The following is a 17156-nucleotide window of genomic DNA, read 5'->3' on the forward strand; positions in this document are numbered from 1 at the left end:
CTGTTAAATGGCATACCAGGCAAGCAATTTCAATGCAAATGTGGGGTCAGGCAGGGAGACCCTTTGTCACCACTACTTGTTGTTATTGCTGCTGATCTGTTACAGTCTGTGGTTAACCACATGTTGGTTCAAGGAACTTTGACATTACCAATCCCATCCCATGACCTCAACTAGCCTATCATCTAGTATGCAGATGACACAATCATCATTTTGCCAGCTGTTGATGAGAAATTGGTGACTCTCAAAAACATGTTGGCTGTGTTCCAGCATTCAACTGGCCCAAAATTGTGGATCTCCTCCCTCTAGTGGATAACATTGAGAGAAGGTTATCTGCTAGTTCCTCTATGTTAAACCAAGGCTCCAGGTTGCAACTGCTGACTTCAGTTTTAACATCCATGCCAATATATTTCCTATGCACTTTGCATATCCCCCCAGGAATCATCAAGCAATTGGATAGAATTTTTAGGCAGTGTCTTTGGAGAGGTAACTCAGACACACCAAAACAATCTCTCACTGCTTGGGATTTGGTATGCAGACCAAAGGATAAGGGAGGATTGGGCATTCCCAATTTTAATATCCAAAACCAAGGGCTTCTCATGAAACACCTACATAAGTTCTATAACAAGCATGATGTTCCTTGGGTTTCTTTGGTGTGGGATTCTTACTATGATAACATAGTGCCAAAGGCCATTGTTATGACTGGATCTTTTTGGTGGAAGGATGTTTTCAAGATGAATGACATGTACAGAGCAGTTGCTTCTGTTCATATTAACATGGGTGACACAACCTTGTTTTGGCATGATGCATGGCATCTGGCTGGCTCTTCTATGCCTTTAGTGAGGAGGCTTCCAAGGTTGTTCTCTTTTTTGAAGGATGATAAAGTCTCGGTCATGGATGTGCTTCAAACTCAGGATCTTTTCTCCATGTTTTGTCCTCCCATCTCCCAGGAAGATGTTGCTGAGCTGAATATTTTGGAAGATTGGCTATTGAGCTTGCAGAGAGATCCTCTTCTCCCTGACCAGTGGGTTTGGGCCTCTAAGTTAGGGACATTCTCGATGAAAGGTTTTTACACTATCATGTATTCCCATATGCCTACTATTCTGCCATGCAAATGGTTATGGAAGAGCAAATGCACCATGAAAATTAATGTTTTTGGCTAGTTGTTGTTCTTTGATAGACATAACACTAAGGACATGTTGGTTAGAAGACATTGTAGGTCACCAAATGATGATAATCTTTGTGTTATGCGTAATGCATACGTCCATGAAGATAGAGCACACCTGTTTTTCCAGTGTAACTTCAGCTGTAGGGTGTGGAATTATCTCCAGATTGATTGGACTCAGGGGTCTGATATTCATGAATGTATATTTAATGCTAAAACTAGTTTTGGCCATCCTTTCCTCTTTGAGGTGATGCTCACAACAGCATGGAACATCTAGACTTAAGGAATGGAAGGACCTTCAAAGGGGAGGAGGCTCATTTTGCCTCTTGGAGATGTAAATCTGTACATGATATTCTTCTGTTAGCTCATAGGCTTAGTGATAGCATTAGAAGACAACCCATAGCTTGGGTCAATGCCCTTTTGTAAGTATAGGTAAGTTTTAGGTAGGTCTTTTCTCTTGAACTTTAGCACTCTCTCGGTGCTTGTATATTGTTTGACTGTTTTTCTTCTTTTATATAATAAAGGGTTGTGGGGTTTTACCCCACAATAAATATTCAAAAAAGTACGGTTACGACATTCGGACACACCATTACGCTGTGGTGTTTCGGGTGGCGTGAGTTGTGAAACTATTCCTCATTGTTTTAAATGAAGACCAAACTCGTAACTCAAATATTCGCCTCCATGATCAGATCGTAGAAACTTTGTTTTCTTGTTACGATGATTTTCCACTTCACTCTAAAATTCTTTGAACTTTTCAAATGTTTCAGACTTATGTTTCATCAAGTAGATATACCCATATCTGCTCAAATCATCTATGAAGGTTCGAAAATAACGATACCAGCCGCGAGCCTCAACACTCATCGGACCGCATACATCAATATGTATTATTTCCAATAAGTCAGTGGCTCTCTCCATTGTTCCGGAAAACAGAGTCTTAGTCATCTTGCCCATGAGGCATGGTTCACAAGCATTAAGTGATTCATAACCAAGTGATTCCAAAAGACCATCAGCATGGAGTTTCTTCATGCGCTTTACACCAATATGACCTAAACAGCAGTGCCACAAATAAGTTGCACTATCATTATCAACTCAGCATCTTTTGGCTTCAACATTATGAATATGTGTATCACTACTATCGAGATTCAACAAAAATAGACCACTCTTCAAAGGTGCATGACCATAAAATATATTAATAATATAAATAAAACAACCATTATCCTATGATTTAAATGAATAATTGTCTCGCATCAAACAAGATCTAGATATAATGTTCATGCTCAACGCCGGCACCAAATAACAATTATTCAAGTCTAAAACTAATCTCGAAGGTAGATGTAGAGGTAGCATGCCGACAACGATCACATCGACCTTGGAACCATTTCTGACGCGCATCATCACCTCGTCCTTAGCCAATCTTCGTTTAATTTGTAGGCCCTGTTTCGAGTTGCAAATATGAGCAACAGAACCAGTATCAAATACCCAGGCGCTACTGCGAGCATTAGTAAGGTACGCATCAATAACATGTATATCAAATATACCTTTCACTTTGCCATCCTTCTTATCCGCCAAATACTTGGGGCAGATCTGCTGCCAGTGACCAGTCCCTTTGCAGTAGAAGCACTCGGTTTCAGGCTTAAGTCCAAACTTGGGCTTCTTCCTGGCAGCGGCAACTTGCTTGCTATTCTTCACGAAGTTCCCCTTCTTTCCTTTGCCCTTTTTCTTGAAACTAGTGGTCTTGTTAACCATCAACACTTGATGCTCCTTCTTGATTTCTACCTCCACGGCCTTGAGCATTGCAAAGAGCTCGAGAATCGTCTTGTTCATCCCTGCATATTATAGTTCATCACGAAGCCTTTATAGCTTGGTGGCAGTGATTGAAGAACTCTATCAATGACACTATCATCGGGAAGATTAACTCCCAGCTGTGTCAAGTGGTCATGGTACCCTGACATTCTGAGTATGTGTTCACTGACAGAACTATTATCCTCCATCTTGCAGCTATAGAACTTGTTGGAGACTACATATCTCTCAACTCGGGCATTTGCTTGAAATATTAACTTCAACTCATGGAACATCTCATATGCTCCATGACGTTCAAAACGTCTTTTAAGTCCCGATTCTAAGCCGTAAACCATGGCACACTGAACTATCGAGTAGTCATCAGATTTAGCTTGCCAGACGTTCATAATGTCCGGAGTTGTTCCTGCAGCAGGCCTTGCACCTAACGGTGCATCAAGGACGTAATTCTTCTGTGCAGCAATGAGGATAACTCTCAAGTTACGGACCCAATCCGTGTAGTTGCTACCATCATCTTTCAACTTAGCTTTCTCTAGGATTGCATTAAAATTCAAGCGAACGGTAGCACGGGCCATTGATCTACAACATAGAGATGCAGAAACTATCAAGACTAAGTTCATGATAAATTTAAGTTCAATTAATCATATTACTCAAGAACTCCCACTTAGATAGACATCCCTCAAGTCATCTAAATGATCACTTGATCCATATCAACTAAACCATGTCCGACCATCACGTGAGATGGAGTAGTTTTCAATGGTGAAAATCTCTATGTTGATCATATCTACTATATGATTCGCGTTCGACCTTTCGGTCTCAGTGTTCTAAGGCCATGTCTGTACATGCTAGGCTCATCAAATTTAACCCGGGTATTCCGCACGTGCAAAACTGTCTTGTCGTTGTATGTGAACGTTGAGCTTATGACACCCGATCATCACGTGGTGTCTCGGCATGACGAACTGTCGCAATGGTGCGTACTCAGGGAGAACACTTCTACCTTGAAATTTAGTGAGGGATCATATTATAATGCTACCACCGTACTAAGCAAAATAAGATGCATAAAAGATAAAGATCACATCCAATCAAAATATGTGACATGATATGGCCATCATCATCTTGTGCCTTTGATCTCCATCTCCAAATCACCATCATGATCTCCATCGTCACCGGCTTGACACCTTGATCTCCATCATAGCGTCGTTATCGTCTCTCCAACTATTGCTTCTACGACTATTGCTAACGCAGAGTGATAAATTAAAGCAATTACATGGCGATTGCATTTCATACAATAAAGCAACAACCATAAGGCTCCTGTCAGTTGCCGATAACTTTTACAAAACATGATCATCTCATACATCAAAATATATCACATCATGTCTTGACCATATCACATCACAACATGCCCTGCAGAAACAAGTTAGACGTCCTCTACTTTGTTGTTGCAAGTTTTACGTGGCTGCTATGTGCTTCTAGTAAGAACTGTTCTTACCAACGCATCAAAACCACAATGATTTTTCATCAAGTGTGTTGTTTTAACCTTCAACAAGGACCGGCCGTTGTCAAATTTGATTCAAATAAAGTTGGAGAAACAGACACCTGCCAGCCACCTTTATGCAAAACAAGTTCCATGTCTGTCGGTGGAACCGGTCTCATGAACGTGGTCATGTAAGGTTGGTCCAGGCCGCTTTATCCAACAATACCGCCGAATCAAAATAAGACGTTGGGTGGTAAGCAGTATGACTATGATCACCCACAACTCTTTGTGTTCTACTCGTGCATATCATCTACGCATAGACTTGGCTCCCATGCCACTGTTGGGGAACGTAGCATGCAATTTCAAAAAAATTCCTACGACCACGCAAGATCTATCTAGGAGATGCATAGCAATGAGAGGGGGAGAGTGTGTCCATGTACCCTTGTAGACCGGAAGCGGAAGCTTTAGCTTAACGCGGTTGATGTAGTCGAACATCTTCGCGACCCAACCGATCAAGCACCGAATGTACGAAACCTCCGAGTTCTGCACACGTCCAGCTCGATGACGTCCCTCGAACTCTTGATCCAGCAAAGTGTCGAGGGAGAGTTTCGTCAGCACGACGGTGTGGTGACAATGATGGTGATGTGATCCGTGCAGGGCTTCGCCTAAGCACTACGACAATATGACCGGAGGAATAAACTATGGAAGAGGGCACCACACACGGCTAAGAGAACAATTGATGTGCCTTGGGGTGCCCCTGCCCCCGTATATAAAGTAGGAGAGGGAGGAGGCGTGCCCTAGGGGCACGCCATGGGGGGGAAACCGACTTGGACTCTAGTCCTAGTCGCCCCCCCCCCCCTCCTTCTTTCGGAGGGGGAAAGGGGGGAAGGAGAGGGAGAATGAAAGGGGGCCGCGCCCCCTCCCCTTCTCCAATTCGGACTACCCATGGGGGGAATGCGCCACCCCTTGTGGGCTCCCCTCTCTCTCCACCTATGGCCCATGTTGGCCCATTACTTTAACAGGGGGTTCCGGTAACCCCTCGGTACTCCGAAAAATATCTGAAACTATTATGGTATCCGAATACTATCGTCCAATATATCAATCTTTACCTCTCGACCATTTCGAGACTCCTCGTCATGTCCCTGATCTCATTCGAGACTCCGAACAATCTTCAGTCACCAAAACACATAACTCATAATACAAATCGCCATCGAACGTTAAGCGTGCGGACCCTACGGGTTCGAGAACTATGTAGACATGACCGAGACACATCTCCAATCAGTAACCAACAGGGGAACCTAGATGCTGATATTAGTTCCCACATATTCTACGAAGATCTTTATCAGTCAAACCGCAATGACAACATACGTCATTCCCTTTGTCATCGGTATGTTACTTTCCCGAGATTCAATCTCCGGTATCTTCATACCTAGTTCAATCCCATTACAGACAAGTCTCTTTACTTGTTCTGTAATGCATCATCCCGCAACTAACTCATTAATCACATTGCTTGCAAGGCTTATCATGATGTGCATTACCGAGAGGGCCCAGAGATACTTCTCCGATACTCAGAGTGACAAATCCTAATCTTGATCTATGCCAACCCAACAAACATCTTCGGAGACACCTGTATAGCATCTTTATAATCACCCAGTTATGTTGTGGCATTTGATAGCACACAAGGTGTTCCTCTGGTATTCGGGAGTTGCATAATCTCATAGTCAAAGTAATATGTTTAAGTCATGAAGAAAGCAATAGCAATAAAACTTAATGGTCATTATGCTAAGCTAACGGATGGGTCTTTTCGATCACATCATTCTCCTAATGATGTGATCATATTCATCAAATGACAACACATGTCTATGGTCAGGAAACTTAACCATCTTTGATTAACGAGCTAGTCAAGTAGAGGCATACTAGGGACACTTTGTTTTGTCTATGTATTCACACATGTATCAAGTTTCCGGTTAATACAATTCTAGCATGAATAATAAACATTTATCATGATATAAGGAAATATAAATAACAACTTTATTATTGCCTCTAGGGCATATAAATAACAACTTTATTATTGCCTCTAGTTATTTGCTCCAATATTTTTCATATATTGTAGAACAACTCTTTGTAAATTTTCAGCTTATTTGGAGATGTGCAGAATAGGTAACTCTGACGTTGCTTTTTTAGGTCCAGAATTCCAGATGTCGGTATTCTCCCTCTTTGTGTAAACCTTCCATAGTATGAGAGAAAAGGCATTAGAATGACTCCAAAAAGAATTATTATGCATAAAAACATTATAAATAACAGTAGGAAAAACATGATGCAAAATGAACGTATCACATACTAGGTCACGGATCATAGTACGACCTGGACTCTGTTGTAATCCCAGGGCCCCCACCTGTATATAAAGAGGAGCCCCTGAGGTAGAAAGACTAATTTACAAGCTCCCGGGTACTAGGTTAATTAGCCAAGTGGCACCCTTTTAATCGAGATGATCATCATCGGTATCAATCAAGCAAGAGTAGGCTTTTACCTCCACCTTGAGGGGCCGAACCTGGGTAAACCCTTGTTTCTCGATTTAGATCAAACCCATTCAACCAATCACCTAGCGGTGATGGACTCACGACTAAGTCCTTTCACGCGGATATCTACTGTGAAAAAACCACGACAGGTAGGGTTTTTGAGTTTTTTCGGCAATACCGAGTATTACCGATAAATAATTTATAGGTGAAAAATGTTTATGCATGTGTTAAATTAATAATAAGGGGCTCTAGTAATTGTTAGAACGCTTTTATATTTAATTTAATATCAATGAGCCTTAAAAGGCCAAGTGGTGGAAGGCAACTAGGGGGATAAAGGCCCAAGTGGAGATGCCCCCCCCCCTTCCTAAGGGGAAGGCCGAACTGGACTAGAGGAGGATTCCAACTCCTGCCCCTTGGTCGACGCCCCAAGGAGGGACTTTCCCTCCTTGGTGGTATCCCCTCTCTCCCTTCTAACCTATATATAATTGAGGTGTTGGCCCTTTTGATGACACAAGTTTTAGAGCCTCCTCTAGTTCAACTAGTTCTAGTTCTAGTTGGTCCTAGTTGACTACTTAGAGCTAGACCTAGTTCCTATAATCCTCATAATTAGAAGCCAAGTGTGGTTCTAATTTCCTCCTTCTAATTCTCCGGTGACAATTAGGTCTAGACGGTGAAGCTCGGCTGGATCGTGAAGACCGTACGCTTGCAACCAAGTAGAGAGGTCGTGCTTTCGGTCTTCCATTCGAGGGCAGTTCGTGGGATCGTCAACAATATCTCGAGGGACTCCTAGTATGATCTACACCGACTCATCTACTTCCGCTATGCTCCGGAGTCGGCAATGGTCGTTGATCCAAACCCTATATGCATCTTCATATTGTTCCTGGGTGATCGTAGGGCGATTTTTTTGTTTTCTACTATGCTTTACAACAGTGGCATCATGAGCGGTTCCATATGAATAGATCCAGGTTTCGATCTAGATCACATTTTTATGTGAGGGTTCGATGTTCTTGCTATGCTTCCCTTGAGTGTTGCTTTGGTTCAATTCATTGACGGCATGATGTACCTTTGTATAAAGTTTTGAAAATTGTTTGACTCTGTCTATCAATGATCTGCTAACAGTTCTTTGGGCTTCATCATAGTCAAGAATAGTGAAATGTTGCGTACACAAGAGAGCAATGAAGATGAACGATCTTCTAGGGGGTCACGTGTATTTGACAAAGTTTAGTGTGGCCAGAGATTTTTAATTAAGTCTCTTCTTTCACACACCCCAAAAGTTAATCTAGCAACAAGAATCATCGCCTAGATTGTGCATGTAGGTAGTTAGTGTTATCTGGAAACCCTAGCAACCACATAATTAAAATTTTACAAACTGAGTAGAGGACGTCTAACTTGGTTTTGCTGGTTTGCATATGATGTGGTATAGCCTTTGTCATGATAATGAGTTTATGTATGAGATGGTTATATGTTGTGATGTTAAGTGGCATTAACGTCACGGCATGATGGCTCGAGCTATGGGATTTCCACCTTAATGTAATAGATGTAGAGACAACCTACAGGTTGCACGGAGTACCCGGAGCTTCACCAGCTGCATGAGAACAAAATCGGTGCCATGGCGATAGTTTTCAAATTGTCGCCATGACAACGATTCCTAGGAAAAACTTCATGAAGACCTTGGAGGACCATGGAGACGTTCTCGGCGCCCAGGGCTATACCATATCATGCTATTATGAATTGTTGAGATGTTTATTGCTTTGTTGTTTGCACCCTTTGATTACGCAATAGTCAATTATCAGGGTGATCTATCACAGTAAATATAAAGTTTAAAAGGTGCTCTTCCCGGTGTTGTAATTGTCTATAACACGTAGCATTCCAGAGTGCACCATGTCCACATGAGTACAAACGGAATGTGAGGTGTAAGATAGGGATGGTCAAACCATGTATGCAGATAGAACTCGATTGTCTTGAAGTTCTAGCTGAATAGTTAGCTCAGAGCACGAAGGATCAAAATATGAACCAGATTCATATGGAGATATGATCAGCAAAAGTTTTCCTGATGGTCAAAATTCTCATCATCAGTGATGTCCACATCAATGGCTAAGAATAAGATCAGGATCTTGAATCACTCGCTATCAACTATGAGAGATACTGATTAGAGTGGGAGTGTACTTTATATTAAAAATTGTTTAAACACTAGTACGATAATTAATTATGAAATATGTCTAAATATATTTGTGTTTACATTGTAGATCAGTGGCTCGCAATATGGTCAACTTAGACCCTATGTTAGAGAAAGAAAAGTTGGTTGCTAATGGTGGAAACTATGCAGATTGGATCCGGAACCTGAGATTTGTTCTCAGGAGTGCAAAGAAGGAGTATGTGCTGGATCATCCCCTATGTGATCCTCCTACAAAGGATGCATCAAAATAAGTTGTAGATGCTTTCACTACTCGTAGTTATAACTATGAGTCAGTCTAGTGTCTCATGTTGACTTGCATGGATCCTGGACAACAAAAAAGTTTTGAACATTCTACTACTCAATTCATAATTGGGTCTCTAGAATTTTTGTACAAGAAGCGGGCAAGGACCGAATGTTTTAAAATAACCAAGGCCTTGATTGAATGCAAGATGCTAGAGGGTTCCTCAATGGGTGAGTATATAATGAAGCTCACTGGCTATTTTGATAGACTGGCTTCTCTAGAATTCGGAATTCCTCCAACACTCCATACAGATATTGTGCTTGCTTCACTCCCCCCATCTTGCAATGGTTTTATAATGAATTACAACATGAACGGGATGGAGAAAAGTGCAAACAAGTTGTTTGCTATGCTCAAAACCGTGAAGGCTGGGATGGAGAAGAACAAACAAGTTTTGATGGTCAACAAGACCACCAGTATCAAGAAGAAGGGCAAGTCCAAGAAGAAGTATACTAGTGCCGGTAAGACCATCTCTCACAAGAACAAGGGCGGAGCCACAAAGGAGACTAAATGTTTCTACTGCAAACAGAAGGGCCAATAGAAACACAACTGCAAGAAGTACTTGGCGGATATGAAGAATGGTTCTTCTAGTAAAGGTATAAAAGATATACAAAGTTAATGTTATTCTACTTGTTAATTTACTGTATGTCATGAGTATTTGATACAAATCGGTTGCTGATACATCTCAAGAGTAACTATGATTTTTGATTGTTCCATGCTATTATATTATCAATCTTGGATGTTTTATATACACTTTCAAGCAATTATATATCATTTCTTGGGACAACCTATTAACTTGTTGTCCAGTGCGAGTTGTCGTTTTTTGCTTTTTTTTTGGTTTTGCAGAATATCAGTACCAAACGAAGTCCAAATGCCACGAAACATTTTGGAGATTTTTCTTCTTGACAAAAGAGACACTAGAAGCTTTGGGAGAAGACCAGATGATGAGGCATGGGCCCACAAGCCACCATGGTGTGCCCTGGTGTCTTGTGGGGCCCACGTGGCTCCGTTTGACCTAACTCCGCTTCTATAAATTCTCTAAAATAGTGAAACCAATAGAGGAGTCCATGAAATTCTTTTTCTGCCGCTGCAAGTTTCGTAAGCACGAGATCCGATCTCGAGGCCTTTTTCGACAATTTTGCCAAAGGGGGATCCGATCACGGAGGGGCTCTACATCATCCTTGCTGCCCTTCCGATGATGCGTGAGTAGTTTACCATGGACCTATGGGTCCATAGTTAGTAGCTGCTAGATGGCTTCTTCTCTCTATTTGATCTTCAATATAATGTTCTCCTCGGTGTTCTTGGAGATCTATTTGATGTAATTACTTTTTGCAGTGTGTTTGTTGGGATCAAATGAATTGTGAGTTTATGATCAAAACTATAAATGAATATTATTTGAGTTTTCTCCGAACTCTCTTATGCATGATTACTATAGCTTCATATCTCTTCTTCGATTTATTAGTTTGGTTTGGCCAACTAGATTGATTTATCTTGCCATGGGAACACTACTAGGGAAAAGGCTAGCAGTAGCGCGGGTTTTTAGGCTATTAGCAGCACGGACAGCCGCGCTACAAATAAGGCGCTACAGCTAACTATTACTAGTAGCGTGGGCTAAACCCGCGCTACTACTAAGCTAACACCCACGCTACTACTAACCTAACTACTAGTAGCGCTCACTTTTACCCCATGCTACTAATAACAATTTAGGAATTAAAAAAATTAGAAGTTAGATGTGGTATTCATGAATGGTAATACGTCCATTGCAAAGCAAACCAACGTCACAGAACCATCTCAGGATTCCATTTAACATCAGACACACAACCATCATCGAAGTACCTCCCCTAGTGGTCCACCACCAACCTAAACAAATCACTTCTCTAGATGTATCTACCGAGGCTCGGAGTTCAGAAGCCAATGTACCCGAATCCTCCTTCCCCCGGACGATGGTGTCGAGGACCTCCACCTCGAAGACCTCCGGTGTCAAAATCACCTGGACGATCATCTGTTCGACGTGGCCACCGTGCTTCACAGCAAAGTCCGCCTCCAAGTGGTTGAATAGCACAACACCCACTGGGCCACGCTAGTCAGCGTCGATCACCCCTGCACCCACGTCCGGAAAGTGAAAACTTGTTAGTATGCAAATTGCATCAGTTAAACTAAATAGTATATTACAATTCACAAGACCCATTAAGTTAAGATTCCTTATCATCTAGCAATTTAAAGGGGCTCATGCCGAATATATATGCTTAATTCCTCACTTCTTATTCAAACTAAATATATAGCTTTGGCAAATGCATAGAAAAACATAAATTCCAAAAGAAACACAGAAATGCATATGTGAACTAAATTACTTTGTGTGTTAGCAGATTTCTTGTTAGGTTATTCGCTATATATAGTACCACATCAGGCAGGGTGATGTGTTTACTTCGCGCCGCAATGTTTGGCACCAAGTTCAGTCTTGGAAGACAAATACAATACATTGCTGAGTGGGACAAGGCAAAGAAAAAAATTGTAGTTACTAAATCATTAGCATTAATCAGTGCCTTCTGTCACGGGGGTCATGTGTCAACTGATTTCAAGTATGTTCTTGCAAGCTACAAAGATGTTCAGAATTACTTGCAATCTGGTTTTTGCAAGCCACAAAGTTGTTCAGAATTACTACTTATCTAGTAGTACAAATGTTGAAAACAGATTATGAACTAGTCCAGACTCTACATACACGTATGTGATGAGCATTGAAGCATTCACTCTCCCAGGCTGTTTAGGATCATCAACCTAGTGGATGTCGTCCGGTAATAGAGGAAGCGCATCCTATATAAGGCACCCAACAAAAAGCTAAGTGACGGCTACTGTTTTCTCAGGCAGGGTGTACAAATTTAACAAAAATGAAAGTGCACTAGCACTATAGAGTCCGGTATATCCAGTTGCTAGGGCAAGTACTAAGGTCTAAGACGATATGCTACTAAATGATTGATTTTGCTGTTGCTCATGGACATAGACATGAGCAAGCACATGGCAGGGCCATGAACCTATGCAAAGCATCAATTGTTTTCAGCTCCATGGCAACATGTCCAGTGGAAATCAAGATACTACCCACTTGCACAACTGAATCTACCATGCGCATGCGGGAGGCTACAGCTTCCTCAAAAAACAAGTAAAGAAGAGCATCATGGTTTCCGCGCCCATAAGTGATGTCACTATAATAATTAGAGGCAGATAGTGATTGAGTAGTGTAGAGGAATTATAAAAAGGGATACACCTCCTTAAGTTACTTTCTCAAACTAAATTATATAGATATGGAAATATAATGTACAGTAGAACATACTGTCAAAGCAACCAAAACCTTGTAAAAGTTTCTGTTCAAAAGCTAAATCACTTACACCACCGTGAATATATTTCAAGGAAAACCCTTGATTTGGAAGTTTCAAATAAAAGGAAGGTCCCATTCCATTTGGATACTATTGATTACAGCTTACAGAATGATATATTGGTGGCTAAGAGGTCAATCCATTGTTTAAATCCAAGAAAATAAACAGGGACAGAAGTGGGGATAATAATTTGTGTTTTGGATATGACTGATTACAGCTTATGGAATGATATCTTAGTGACTAGTAAGAGACCACTGCATCACCAACAATCTTAGCCCACTCCATTGCAGCTCCCGGCATCATCTAGACTAATCAGCTGGCATCCACTATGCAGTCCAACCAAAAAAAGTGCCTTGCAAAAACATCAGTAGTACAGACTCTCTCTCAAACTAATCAAACCGGCCAAAGCAGTCCTGAATCAAATACTAATGCTTCATGAACAAATTCAGCAACAGGGAACCCCATAGCTCACTGCCAAGATTTTACGTGCCTAGGAACCTAACAAATATGGAAATAAACTGCTTCACCGCTACATCCGAATATACTATGACTCATTCATGAACCCCAACAACAACATATACCACGCAGGCCCCAATCAACATGTTTCTGTGACTAAGAACGTAAATATGGTCCAGATATGAGATTGCAGAACAATAGATACAAAGAAAGTAGAGGTGATTGATTTTCACTAACCTGCGCGTCCAGCCGCTGGTGGCTTCAGAGACACCTCGCCCACCACTGCATCCACAGGCGGTCGCGCATAGCCGGTGGCACAGACTGTGTCGTTTGGGACGCTCATGAATCCTGTGACTCCGCTGGGAAGAAGGAACTGCTCCTCGCCCCGGGCGCAGCACACATTCAGTGAATCGACGGAGCCGGCAAATCAGTCAGAGATCCCTAAAATCTGTGCCAGTTTCTACCAATGGCTGTTTGCCGGAGAGGGGAACAAAATGTACCCATTAATCTCGACGCCATTGGTAGACATCTTGCCGGCGAAGGAACAGCACGGCCGCTGCTGTTCGACGGACTGATGTAGATTTGGGAAGGCGGCCATGGGCTCCTCCCCCTCCTCACGCTCGCGCTTCCGCGCGGGGAACTGGTGCTCCTCCTCGTCCGCGCCCATCGCCGGCCGCCGGGAGGAAGGAGGAGAGAGAAGGGGCGGGCGGAGGAGGAAGGGGAAGGGGAAGGGAGGGGGAGGAGGAGGAGGTGGGGTGTTGCGCGCGGCCGGTGCTCGCCGGAACCGGCTGGCGTGGGTGGGGGCGGCGACGAGGAGATCGTGGGGAGAGGAGCCGAGGTGGGGAGGACCGAGGAGATCATGCGAGATTATTTTAGGGATGTGAGAGAGTTTTTTAGTGGTGGGGTGGGAGTGGATCGGGCCAGGGTAGATGGTGCAGTAGTGGACACAGTTAGTAATAGCGTGGGGGTCTTACCTGCGCTATAGCTACCTACTTAGTAGTAGCGCGGGTTTTATACCCCTCGCTACTACTATGGCCTGTTTCAGGGGTATGATGAAGATCATTTAGTAGTATAGCGGGTTTATACCCCTCGCTGCTACTATCAACTTAGTAGTAACACGGTTTTTATACCCCATGCTGCTGCTAATTAGCAGTAGCGCCCGTTTTTAGACCGCGCTACTGATAAATTTCTGCGTATAAGGTTTTCCCTAGTAGTGGAAGAGGTGCTTTGTAATGGGTTTGATCTTACGGTGCTCAATCCCAATGACAGAAGGGGACATGACACGTATGTAGCATTGCTATTAAGGGTAAGAGTATGGGGTTTATTCATACATGAGTTTATCTTGTCTACATCAAGTCATCGTGCTTAAGGCGTTACTCCATTTTTTTCATGAACTTAATACACTAGATGCATGCTGGATAGCGGTCAATCTGTGGAGTAATAGTAGTAGATGCAGGCAGGAGTCGCTCTACTTCTCTCAGACGTGATGCCGACTTGCCTTGAAAAATATCATCTGTAGCGACCCGACCTCAGACGGTCAAGTCTCTGTGCTTAAGTTTCATCCCTGGATCAGTATTGCTGACACGCACAGTACTCGAGGAATTATAACAGAGTTCAATCGCACACTTATTACATCGAGTGTCTCATAAAGAGTACTAATTACAAAAATATGGCTGAAGACCATCTAAAATAAGATAACTAAGCATCAAAGATAAATGAGTCCATCCAAGTCCACGGCAATACTGACTGCATGACAACGACCTAGCGCACCTTACCCTTCGTCTAAAAATTCTGCAACATGATACGTTGCAGCTGTGTAGGTCGGCACATGGAATATGCTGACAAGATAACACTATAGAACAATGAAAAAAATAACAGCTATCACTACATGTATATATGGCTGGTGGAGGCTCTACGGTTATCATTTGCATAAAGCTAGTTTTTCCCTACAACAAAGGAAAATATTTTATTTAACTACAAAGTTTGTCGAAAATATTGAGAAGGTACCCCCAACTCAATCCCAAAATTAAAATTAATAACCCGACAAATTAATTAAGTAAAGTGATGAGATCAATATAGTAGTTCAAGTACCAGATACTCAAGACGTCCATAACCGGGGACACGGCTAACCATGGTTAGTTTGTACACTCTACAGAGGTTTGCGCACTTTTCCCCACAAGACTCGATCTCCTCAGTTGGATTTTCTCGCACTACATGATGTTTGAGAAACGGATGATCGATACACAGTCTTTCCGAAGAGGTCCCCTTAACCGATAGATAGGTCGGTACACCTACAATCCCCTACATCTGCTAGCCCATCATGGAAAGGTTTCCCACAACTTACTCAACTATGCCAGAGCCCATAATGGCATGTGGCTGCACACGGAAGTTTCCAGCATGAATAACATAATGATCCCTTTGAGCCTGGGTGGCAAACCATAGGAAAAATCGCACGGATACCCTGGGATTCTCCTTGGACAACACTGGATTCCCCAGGTGCCCACAAACCAATCGACTCAGATGTGTGTTAAAGTAGCCACCTTAAGTTAAACCTTAGTTAACAATAATCTCTCACAACTGTCATGAATTCTGTCAAACCAAAACACGTCTATGAGCATAGCATAGTAGTATAATCATAGCGTAGCAACTCCCAAGGTTTGAACAAAGGACAATAGGTTCCTACCTCATCAACTACTTCCCAATACCCACATGTTAAATCAGATCCTACTCATGCAATATTTGAGGATTGAAACTAATGCATAAACACTGGGTAATAAAGGGAGTATGATCAAAGTGTTACTTGCCTTGCTGACGATTGGAAAACCCTAGAGATTCATAGTAGCAAGCCTTGCACTGCGGAAACTCTATCATGAACAAACAATATCATACATAAGCACTCAATCATAAGACGCAAAGGTAAAACCAAGATAAAAGATCCAAGCTGAAAGTTCAACTGAAGAGCTTCGATTTGCAAAAGGAATCAATCAAATCGGAGTTACGAAACTCAAACTATGATTAAAAGAAGTTCGAATTCAAATCTGCATGAAACCAAATTTTAAATTTCCAAAATCATGTTCAAGTTGTTTATCTGGACAGAGGGGAATAAGACGAACATTTTGGCGTTGGTTTCACTGGATTTGGACATACGAGCAAAAAGTAGTGAGGGTTTGAAGATCAGGGACTAATCTGCGATCAGAGTAATTACGGATAGGTCCTTGGCTGAAAAATAAAACTAAAAAGAAAAACCAAACGAACGAACGTCTGCTAACGGATACTAACGAACGAATTCATTCGCTAATAAAATGAATTGGGTGAACGTTCGCTATTTAACGAACCCCAAAAATAAAACCGATCTAATAGAAACACCGAAAAAAACTAAAGAACCGGATTGGCGGTTTTCGGCGAAAACCGGCGACGAATCGGGAACGGCGGCGGTAGCGGCGAACTCCGGCGAGTGGGGCCGCGGTCGTCGGCGTGGGCGGCGTGCGACTGCGGCGGCGGAGAGCAGCGACGGTGGCGGCGGCACTGCGGCGGCGGCGAGATGAGGGGCTGCGACGGCGGCTAGGTGAGGGGGATGGGGTGGCAGCTTTTATGGAGGGGCGAGGCCGACTTGGGGCAGGGGGCGACGCGAGGCGTGTGGCGGCACCGGACTCCGGCGAGTCCACCTCGGCCACGGCCCGGGGAAGGCGGCGGCGGGCGGCGGCGAGCAGCGAGCAGCGGCGGAGGCGCAAAGCGGCGGCGGGATGTGGGGCGGCGGCGGCGGCTTGGTGAGGGGGGCGGGGTGGCGGCTTTTAAGGAGGGGGAGTGAGGCCGACTTGGGCAGGAGCAACGCGGGGCGCGTGGCGGCGCCGGACTCCGGTGAGTCCGCCTCGGCCACGGCTCGGGGAAGGTGGCGGTGCGCGTGGG

The 17156-nt window shown here is 43.2% G+C and overlaps 1 long non-coding RNA gene across 1 annotated transcript; it reads right to left on the reverse strand.

Annotated features, from left to right (window-relative positions):
• Positions 1-11187: 11187 nt before the first annotated feature.
• Positions 11188-14098, reverse strand: LOC123127539 (uncharacterized). The gene is made up of 3 exons (XR_006462625.1): positions 13751-14098; positions 13488-13623; positions 11188-11526 (listed from the first exon to the last, which is right to left on the reverse strand). It is a non-coding gene; the product is annotated as an uncharacterized lncRNA (long non-coding RNA).
• Between the last annotated feature and the right edge of the window lie 3058 nt (positions 14099-17156).

Source organism: Triticum aestivum, chromosome 1A, assembly GCF_018294505.1.
Source record: "Triticum aestivum cultivar Chinese Spring chromosome 1A, IWGSC CS RefSeq v2.1, whole genome shotgun sequence".
Taxonomy (NCBI): Eukaryota; Viridiplantae; Streptophyta; class Magnoliopsida; order Poales; family Poaceae; genus Triticum; species Triticum aestivum.